The sequence below is a fragment of the Cebus imitator genome, unplaced genomic scaffold, assembly GCF_001604975.1.
Source record: "Cebus imitator isolate Cc_AM_T3 unplaced genomic scaffold, Cebus_imitator-1.0 Scaffold408, whole genome shotgun sequence".
Lineage (NCBI taxonomy): Eukaryota > Metazoa > Chordata > Mammalia > Primates > Cebidae > Cebus > Cebus imitator.
The window spans coordinates 2,225,542-2,235,885 of NW_016107723.1; the positions used below are offsets into that span (position 1 = coordinate 2,225,542).

At 36.8% G+C, this 10,344-nt stretch overlaps 1 non-coding gene across 1 annotated transcript; it reads left to right on the plus strand.

Moving 5' to 3' along the window:
* The first annotated feature begins 9,517 nt into the window (after positions 1–9,517).
* On the plus strand, positions 9,518–9,679 carry LOC119468295. The gene has a single exon (XR_005196961.1). It is a non-coding gene; the product is annotated as a U1 spliceosomal RNA (small nuclear RNA).
* Positions 9,680–10,344: the final 665 nt, after the last annotated feature.

Genomic DNA, 10,344 nt, shown 5'->3' on the forward strand with positions numbered 1-10,344 from the left:
CTTTGAAGAATTTAGTAATTGCTTTCATCAAGCACTTCTACTGTATTCTCCAGGCACTTTGGTAACCTACAAGACTCACATTATTATAAGACACTTGCATAAAGTAGAAATATTCTATAAATAATAAAATGTGAATTTAAATATTCACACTGCACACTGTATATATAGACTCTCATGGCAAAGGAGGTAGTTTTCCACAATGTTTAAAAGTCCTGTAGCTTCCTAAATTCCTATTGTAATTCGGTTTTGAAAGTACATGGATTTATCAACGTGGCTTCAATGCAGTTGTGCATCCAAGGAAAAGTAACAATGCTACTGAAAGAGCAGTTAGAATTTATTGCACATTGGATATTTTCAGAAATTTCATTACACATAAAATCTATCAGGGAATCGCATGAAAAGGAAAACAATTAGTAACTAAAAATGTAATTATGACAGAATATGACCCATGTCTCGAAAGAGTAGTAACATCAAGCACGTGTCAGTATTACAGACCTGTTTCAAATCAAGAAAGAGACTGAGGAATAGACAGCTATTCGCCATTCACCATGATTTACACTAACAAATTAAGTGCTTAGGAGCTATGGTTTTACAGAAGCTCAGAATGAGGCATAATACCAGATTTGTAGTTACTCTTCTAACCTTTAAATCAGTGCTTGATGACTAAAAGGTCTGTAAGAGCTTTCGAATATACAAAAAGCACATAGAAATTTTTACAGAAAAAAAAAAATCCATGCAAATTTTCAAGGCATAAACAATATTCAGGTCACTCAAATTTGAATGAGAACATGTTCATGCATAACATGGCTAGAATAATATATCCTGAAATATTTTATATTCAATGTTATTTCCTCTTAAATTAAATTCTATGTGTTTCCCTGAATCACAGCACTTAACAGCAAACCTAGAAACCACTGTCAATATGTTTATTCCTATGATATTCCAAGAAAAATGGTTATGCCTGGAACATACATATTTGGAAGTACTTTTGTTAGAACTAAATAAATTTTAATAAGTAACTAAATAAATACGTCTTCCAAATAAGAATCATAAATCTTTCAAGTATGCCTGAGGAATGCTCAGAGTAACTTTTAGTCTGTGTTCCTTTTTTACTTACATGTGGAAGGAAGTACTCAACATTGCAACCTCCCAAATGCTAACCCTCAAAACTTCACAGCAGGTCACACAGAAATGGCAAAGCCTAACACATGGATTATGTATTATACTTTTCTCAAAGTCTGAAGTCATGGCTATTACATCATTTTTACATAATTCTTAGAAATACCTTAAAAATTATTGGGGAGAACAGCTCCCCATATATCAACATGAGTTTAAGATCTCTCAAAGTAATCAAGTCGTTGGTGAAAAAGAGAGAGACAAAGCAAAAGTTTTCTTTAAAGCTGGGCCCAGGGGAGACACCACAGAAAGCCACTCTATGGATGTCTGACATTCCCCTGAAAACCTCAGTTTTTTATTGTGCTCTTTCAATAGAGGGGGGGGGGGGGCAAGGTTATGCAAAGTTTCAGTGATAATTATACAAAAATAATACATTTGCAAAAACTGATGCACAAAAGTCACAACGTGGTATTATAAGAGGAGAACAATGTAAAGATAACTTTCTGTGTGTCGGCATAGAAACCACACACCTTCGCAAGAATGTAGGTTGAACATAAACTTAGGATTATCAGCAAAAACATACTGGGCTCACAGCTACAGCAGGAACAGGATCTGACACAGGACAACCAGCCTGACCACAAAAACTGCAGGAGGACGGGACCTCCATGCAGGCCTGGAGGAACAGTGGGTGAACAAAGACTTTTACATCCTTATCTCAACCACAGAGACAGATGGCCCTCATGTATCATTTATAGGCTTTCCATAAGGGTTGCATTCCCTTTCCAGGGCCCTAATCAATATGCCTTTCCTACGAAAGGAATCCAGGTAATTAGCCTCTCTACTACACATCCCTTTATAGGCTCTCTGCAACCAGAAGCCTATTCGCTGTCCTCTCTCTCCAGCAGTCAATCTATGTGGTTAGTCCCTCAGTAGAAACAAAGTTACAAGGTGCAGCTCAGCAGAACCAAAGTTACAAGTTACATCTCAGCATTTCACCTTATCCTTCGTTTTCTGAAACATAATCTCAATACAGCAAACAACAAGCATCACAAAGCAAATAACTCATTTCTGGGAAACTAAGTTCTAAGAGAATTTACAAGTTAAAAATCAACAAAAATTTCTTCTTATTATTTCAGGTAGCTTGGGTTTTACCAATTCTTCCAGAGGCTTGGGGTTGCCCAGTCACCACAGAGGGGTTCAGAGTATTCCCAATATCAAATAATATAAATCCCATGTTCAATCTCCTGCAGATGAAAATTTTATTGCAATATGTGCAATCATGATTCTAATACAGTTCTCTTGAAAAATAAACTTTATTGGAGTATAAGTTACTTCCTATTTAATTTTCCCCTTAGTGCCATCAGTTTTTGATTTATAGTTCCTTAAGTTCTGTTATTATTGATTTTGGAATCTTTATATCTTCCTAAGAAATTGTTCCCTTCATCATTATGAAATGTGATATTTTATCACAAATCCTAAAATTTAGTTTCTCTGATAGCAGTATAGCCATTCCAGCTTACCCAAATGTGTGGTTTATGTGGTATTTGCCTTACTACTGTTACTTTCAGTCTATTTGTGTGTTTATATTTGAAGAGTATCTTTTGAGGACAACATATATTTATGCCTTGTGTTACATCCTGGCTGACAATCTGCCTTTGAATGTATATACTGATGTGATTGGGTTTATGTCTATCATCTTATTATACATTCTCCATCCGTATCTTCTCTCTGTGTCTTCCTTCATTTCTCTTTTGGGATAATAGAACATTCTTTATTATTACATTTACTTTCTTACCAAAACTTAGTTAAATCTTCCTTTTATCATTTTATTCTTCTTGCTTCTCATTTCTCGTTTCACAGTGGCCCCCCAAAATGTGGCAACATTAAGAGAGTATAATTCCAATTACCTGCACTTGTCTTTTTCACTATTTTGGTCACTGTTTATATTACTATATAGGTTACAAACCCAACTTAAAATGTTATTATTTTGGCTTTAAGTAAACATTTGGCTTTTAAACAAATAATGAGAAAGGGAAGAGCCCAGAATATTTTGTATTTTCACATGTGGTTAGTAATATTTATAATTATCTATAGATCTGCATTTCTGCATTAATAGTATCATTTCTTATTGCTCTGAAGAATATAGCCTTCCACATTTTATATACTGCATTATCTTAGCTTTCGTTTATCTAAAAATACCTTCATTGTAGTCTCTTTTTCGAAGAAGAAGAAAAAGAGTTTTATCTGGCTGTGTACAGGTTGTAAAGTTACCATTGATTTTCTTTTTGTTGTTGTTGAAATCTTATTTTAAGTCCCAGGGTACATGTGCAGATTGTGCATGTTTGTTACATAAGTAAATGTGTGCCATAGTGGTTTGCTACACAGATCAACCCATCACCTGGACATTAAGTCCAACATTCGTTTGCTATTCTTCCTGATGCTCTCCTTCCCTACAAACTCCCCCAACAGGCCCCAGTGTGTGTTGATCCCAGCCATGTGTCCATGTGTTCTCATCATTCAGCTCCACTTATAAGTGAGGACATGAGTTACTACTGGTTTTCTTCCAGCATTTAATGAGTTTTTTGAAGTTTGAGTTGTTATTACTTTTGATAAGAAGTTAGTCATAATCTGTATAATTATTTACCTCTATGTAACATGTCACTTTTTCTTTTCTTTTTCAATATATTTTTTACCTCCAATCATCAGCCGTTTGACTAGAATTAGGTGATATGGTTTCACTGTGTCCCCACCCAAATCTCATCTTGAATTGTAGTTCCCATAATTTCCATGTGTTGGGGGAAGTAATTTAACCATGGGGAGGTTACCTCCATGCTGTTCTTGTGATAGTGAGCGAGTTCTCACAAGATATGATGGTTTTATAAGGGGCTTATCCCCTTTTGCTTGGCACTTCTCCTTCCTACCATAATGTGAAGGACATGTTTGCTCCTTCCCCACCATGATTGTACACTTCCCAAGACTTCCCTAGCCATGTGAAATGGTATCAATTAAACCTTTTTTCTTTATAAATTATCCAGTCTCAGGTACTTCTTCATAACAGTGTGAGAATGTTCTGATACAATAAATTGGTACCACAGAGACTGGGGTGCTTCTATAAAGATACCCAAAAATGTGGAAGCAAGTTTGGAACTTGGTTACAGGCAGAGGTTGGAACAGTTTGGAAAGCTTAGAAGAAGACAGGAAAATGTGGGAAACTCTGGAACTTCCTAGAGACTTGGAGGGCTCAGAACACAGGAAGATGTGGGAAAGTTTGGAACTTCCTAGAGACTTACAAATGGCTTTGACCAAAATGCTAATAGTGATATGAACAACAAGGTCCAGGCTGAGGTGGTCTCAGATAGAAATGAGGAAGTTGCTGGAAATCAGAGTAAATGTCACTCTTGCTATGCAAAGAGACTAGTGGCATTTTGCCTGGCTCTAGAGATCTGTGGAACCTTGAACTTGAGAGAGATGGTTTAGGGTATCTGGTTGGAAGAAATTTTGAAATGGTGAAGCGTTCAAGAGGAAGCAGAACAAAAAAGTTTAGAAAATTTGCAACCTGATGATGCAATAGAAAACAAAACCCCATTTTCTGGAGAGAAATTCAAGTTGGATGCAGAAATTTGCATAAGTAATTGCCAAGTGTTAATAATCAAGACAATGGGGAAAATGTCTCCAGGGCATGTCAGAGACCTTCACAGCAGCCCATTCCATCACAGGCCTGGAGACCTTGGAGACCTTGGAAGGAAAAGTGGTTTCCTATGTCTCTCTCTTCTCTATGAAGCCTTGAGACATAGTCCCCTGCATCCCCACTGTTTCAGCTCCAACTGTTGCTAAAAGGGACCAAAGTACAGGTCAGGCCATTGCTTCAGAGATGCAAGCCCTAATTTTTGACAGCTTTCATATGGTGTTGGGCCTACAGGTGTACAGAAGTCAAGAATTGAGGTTAGCAACTTCTGCCTATATTTCAGACAATATATGGAAATGCCTGGATATCCAGGCAGAAGTTTGCTGCCGGGGTGGAACCCTCACAGGGAACCTTTGCAAGGGTAGTGGGAAATGGAAAGGTGGGGTTGAAGCCCACACACAAAGTTCCCACTGGGACACTGCCTAGTGGAGCTGTGAGAAGAGGGCCACCATCCTCCAGACCCCAGAATGGTAGATCCACCGACAGCTTGCACCATGGGCCTGAAAAAGCCACAGACACTCAACACCAGCCTGTGAAGGTAGCTGGGAGCAGGGATGTACCCTGCAAAGCCACAAGGGCACAGTTGCTCAAAGCCATGAGAGCCCACCTCTTACCCCAACATGAGCTAGATATAAGACATGAAGTCAGAGGACATCATTTTGAAATTTTAAGGCTTAATTACTGCCCTATTGGAGTTTGAACTTGCATGGGATAGCTCCTTTGTTTTGGCTAATTTCTCCCATTTAAATAAGGTGTATTTACCCAATGCCTGTGTCCCCATTGTATCTAGGAAGTAACTAACTTGCTTTTGATTTTACAGGCTCATAGGTGGAAGGGACTTGCCTTGTCATAGATGAAGTTTTGGACTCATGGTGGGAAAATATCCTGCATGGGATCTGATATATACTCTATATAGTGTTATTTTCTTTACTTTTTGTTTATTTGTTTGTTTTTACATGATGTTCTCTGTGTGTGAATTGGAGTTAAAGAAGAGATAGTAAAGAAAGATATTCTGTAGTATTCTAAGATATTTAGGGATAAAATCATAGGTTTTCCATCCTGTTGATTGCAACTAGGGTATATTAAATTGATTACCTGGATACAAGAGAAAACTGAAGTGATTAATAAGAATTATGACACAGGAAAATTTTGTTATAAAGTATTTTTATCATTTTATTATCAAGCTTGAGGTTTTAAATAAGTGATAAGTGAAAATACATAGAAATGTATTAGTTTGTTCTCCCACTGCTGATAAAGACATACCTGAGACTGGGAAGAAAAAGAGGTTTAATTGGACTTATATTTCCATATGGCTGGGGAGGCCTCAGAATCATGGCAGGAGACAAAAGTTACTTCTTACATGGTGGTAGCAAGAGAAAAATAAGGAAGAAACAAAAACAGAAACCCCTGATAAACCCATCAGATCTCATGAAACTTATTCCCTATCACTATCATGAGGGCCCCCACTCTGCAGCAGACTTTTGCGTGGACCTCCAGGCATTTCCATAAACCTTCTGAAATCTAGGCGGAGGTTCCCAAACCTTAATTACTGACTTCTGTGTACTCACAGGTTCAACATCATGTAGAAGCTGTCAAAGCTTGGAGCTTCCACCCTCTAAAGCCATAGCCCAAAATAATGTTGGCCCCTTTCAGCCATGGTTAGAGCAGGTGGGACACAGGCCACCAAGTCTCTTGGCTGTACATGGGATGGGGACCCTGGACCTGGCCCACAAAATCCCTTTTCCTCCTGGGCCCCTGGGCTTGTGATGGAAGGGGCTGCTATGAAGCTCTCTTACATAGGCAGGAAATATTTTCCCCATGATCTTGGGGATTAACATTTGGCTCCTTGCTACATATACAAATATCTTCAGCCAGCTTGAATTTCTCTTCAAAAAATTGATTTTCCTTTTCTACTGCATCATCAGGCTGAAAATTTTCTGAACTTTTATGTTGTGTTTTTTCTTTACAATTGAATGCTTTTAACAGTACTCAAGTCACCTCTTGAATGCTTTGCTACTTTGAAATTTCTTCTGTCAGATAATCTAAATCATCTCTCTCAAGTTCAAAGTTCCACGTATCTCTAGGGCAGGAGCCAAATGCCACCAGTCTCTTTGCTAAAACATAACAAGAGTCACCTTTGCTCCAGTTCCCAAAAAGCTCCACGTCACCATTGAGACTACCTCAGCCTGGACTTTACTGTTCAGATCATTGCCAGCATTTTTTTCAAAGCCATTCAACAAATCTCTAGGAGGTTCCAAACCTTCCCAAACTTTCCTGTCTTATTCTGAGCCCTCCAAACTGTCCCACCCTGTGCCTGATACCCAGTTCCAAAGTTCTGTCCACATTTTTAGGTATGTGTTCAGCAATGCTCCACTCTAGTGGTACCAATTTACTGTATTATTTGTTTTCATGCTGCCAATAAAGACATATCCAAGGCTAGGAACCAAAAGAGGTTTAATTGGACTTACAGTTCCACATGGCTGGCGAGGCCTCAGAATCATGGTGAGAGGTGAAAGGCACTTCTTACCTGGTGGCAGCAAGAGAAAAATGAGAAGAAGCAAAAACTCCTGATAAACCCATCAGGTCTCATGAGACTTATTCACTATCATAAGAATAGCACAGGAAATACTGGCCCTCATGATTCAATTATGTCCCCTGGGTCCCTCCCACCACATGAGGGAATTCTGGGAGATACAATTCAAGTTGAGATTTGAATGGGGACACAGCCAAACCATATCAGAAAAGTCATATGTAAATCACCAGTAATTGCAAAGCATGACTAGACTATGTTCTCTTCATTGTTGTAACTTCCAGAGCTTCCTGGTGTCTGGAAGATAACCCAGTATAACATATGAAAAAATGCATTGAATTGAGCTATCTGTGATATGTACATAAAATTATTATTGCTTCAAGTACATTAGTCTAGAAAGTTGACAGAAATGTCTGAATCCAGCATTATTAACTTCAATCTCAACTTCTCTTTGAAAAAAGCAAGCAAGTATCCCCATATTCTAATAATCTATGTAACTTTTTTGTCTCCCTTATAAGTTATTTTTAATACCTAATTGGTTATTCTTACATGTCTTTTTATTTTTGTACCTTTGATACTAACCATAGTGCTTAGATTTGAACAAGTTTTTGATAAACTGTTGTATAACATGCCTGTATAGTTTCCTCTTCCTATCCCTGTTACCGTTCTGAGAAAATACTGTCTTTATTTTTTTCATGATGTGCTTAGGAATATAGACTTCAAACAAATTAGGAAGTTTATAACTGGTTGTAACTTATGTAAGCATTTACTTTTGAAATCATTTTAGAAGTAAGAAGTATTGGTTGTGATGATTTTGGATTTTAAGGCTGACTCTCTTCAGTCTCACACAAGCAATAGTACTTCTTGTTGGATTCCAGACACATAAACAATATTTATGGTCAGTGGGAAGATTCCAACATTACCTAAAGTGTTAAAGATTTTTAAGACAATTCAAAAGAAACTCCAACTCAGCATTCACTGAGTGATAATTATCATTACATATTGAAAAAATATGTATCTCACGCTGAATATTTAATAAAATATCAGCAGGAAAAGGCTCTGCTTTAGTAGTACCACAAAAAAAGATTTTCTAACTATGAACATTCTTTACTTCAACATATTTACTTACAAAAATTGTTTATTGTCTACAAATACATATAAATAATTTGTGTGTACCCCAAAAGGCATACTTTCAAAAGAAATTTAAGTATATATCGTTGTTGGAAGACTCTAGTGAACTATAAATCATAACATACTTCACTCAACAGAACTATAAAAGTAAACTGACTACAAACTTAATAATTCAAAAATGTATCTATGAGACTAATATTGTTTTTTCTCTAATATCTTTTTATGCCGGCTTTGGTGTGTTTGGGTGCACATACATGTGCATACACATTTGCCCTAAACAGTTTTTTTAGGTCTGTGATCAACTTCCTCCATGCTTCCACTAATAAAAACAACAGAGTATATCAAAATAAATAAATAAATAACAATAGATATAGCATTGAACAGAAAACTGAGATGATTAGGTTCATTAACATGGATCAGTATTCCCATGATTTCTTTTCAGAACACTTGTATATTTGTAAACTCTGTGTTTTATCTCGTTGAAGGGCCAAGAAGGAGGAAAGAAGAAAACTATTTTCAACATTTTTCTAGAAAAATGTGCTTGAAACTAAATTTACAACTTCCTATCTCTTAAAAGTTCAGAGTAGCTGCACCTCCAAAGGTCAGGGATTTTAATTTAAAATTTAGGAGTTTGTAACTAAGGACTCTGAATCAAAGATCAGGTGACATAAATTTATGAAGAAGGGTAAGGAAAAAAAGTATGAAATAACTAGGAAGTCTTGGTACAAAGGGGTGAGAATTAGAACTACATATAGACTCTACAGAGTAGATACTCAACAGATATTTATTGGGTGAATAAAGAAGTAAATGTATCAGTTTCAAAAATCTGTTTCCTATATAATAAATCACAGCAAACATTTACAGGTAAAAACAATGATATTATATTTTTTATGATTCTGTGGATTTATTGAGGTCATTGCCCATTATCTGAGGCCAACTCAGTTTTCCTACACATACTTACTTACTTTCTCTCTCTCTCCCCCTGAACTGAGGTAACCCATGACTAACATAAAATGATGGTGTTTTACCATCCTTTAAAAGAAAAAGAAGACATTGTACTTACCTGGAGGGGAGATACCACGATCATGAAGGTGGTTTTCCCAGGGAGAAGCTTATCCATTGCACTCTGGATATGCTGACCCCTGCAATTTCCCCAAATGTGGGAAACTCACTGCATAATTTGTGGTAGTGGGGGACTGCGTTCGCCCTTTCCCCTATTTAAAAAAAAAAGAAAAAGAAAAAGAAGACACTGTTGTCAATCTCAATTTTAACTGTATACTCTATAATCCCTGTCGAGTATACAGAGATCCGGAACCTCTGTATACTCTATCCGTCCTCCACATTATTTCTCTTTACTCTCCTCCTCCCCACCCCAACCCAGGCCCTTTCATATGCTGTCTCTTTGCAGCAGGGTAGCTGAATTCCTTAGAGAACTAATGTTTAAATCATGGAATTATGGTTTGTATGGGGATTAATAAACTATATCTAAAAATACATTGTATTTTCCAAAAGACAGGCATGATACCAATGTACTTCATAATGATATGGTAAGATCTATGAATGTTAACCTTTTTCATATATTCTGATCTATTAAAATTAATTGAAATATCTATATTTTAAAGTATCATATATAACAATACATTTCATTTTAGCTATTTTAAGTGTGCAACTCATTGGCATTAATAACATTCACATTGTGTAACCACTGACACAATCTATTTCCAGAATTTTTCATTACCCCAAATAGAAGCTCTGTCCATTAAGCAATGACTTTACATTGCCCCTATCCTCAGACCCTGACCACCTCTAATGTATCTACTTTCTCTCTCTATGAGTTTGCCTATTCTGGATATTTTATATAAGTGAAATCACACAATCTTTG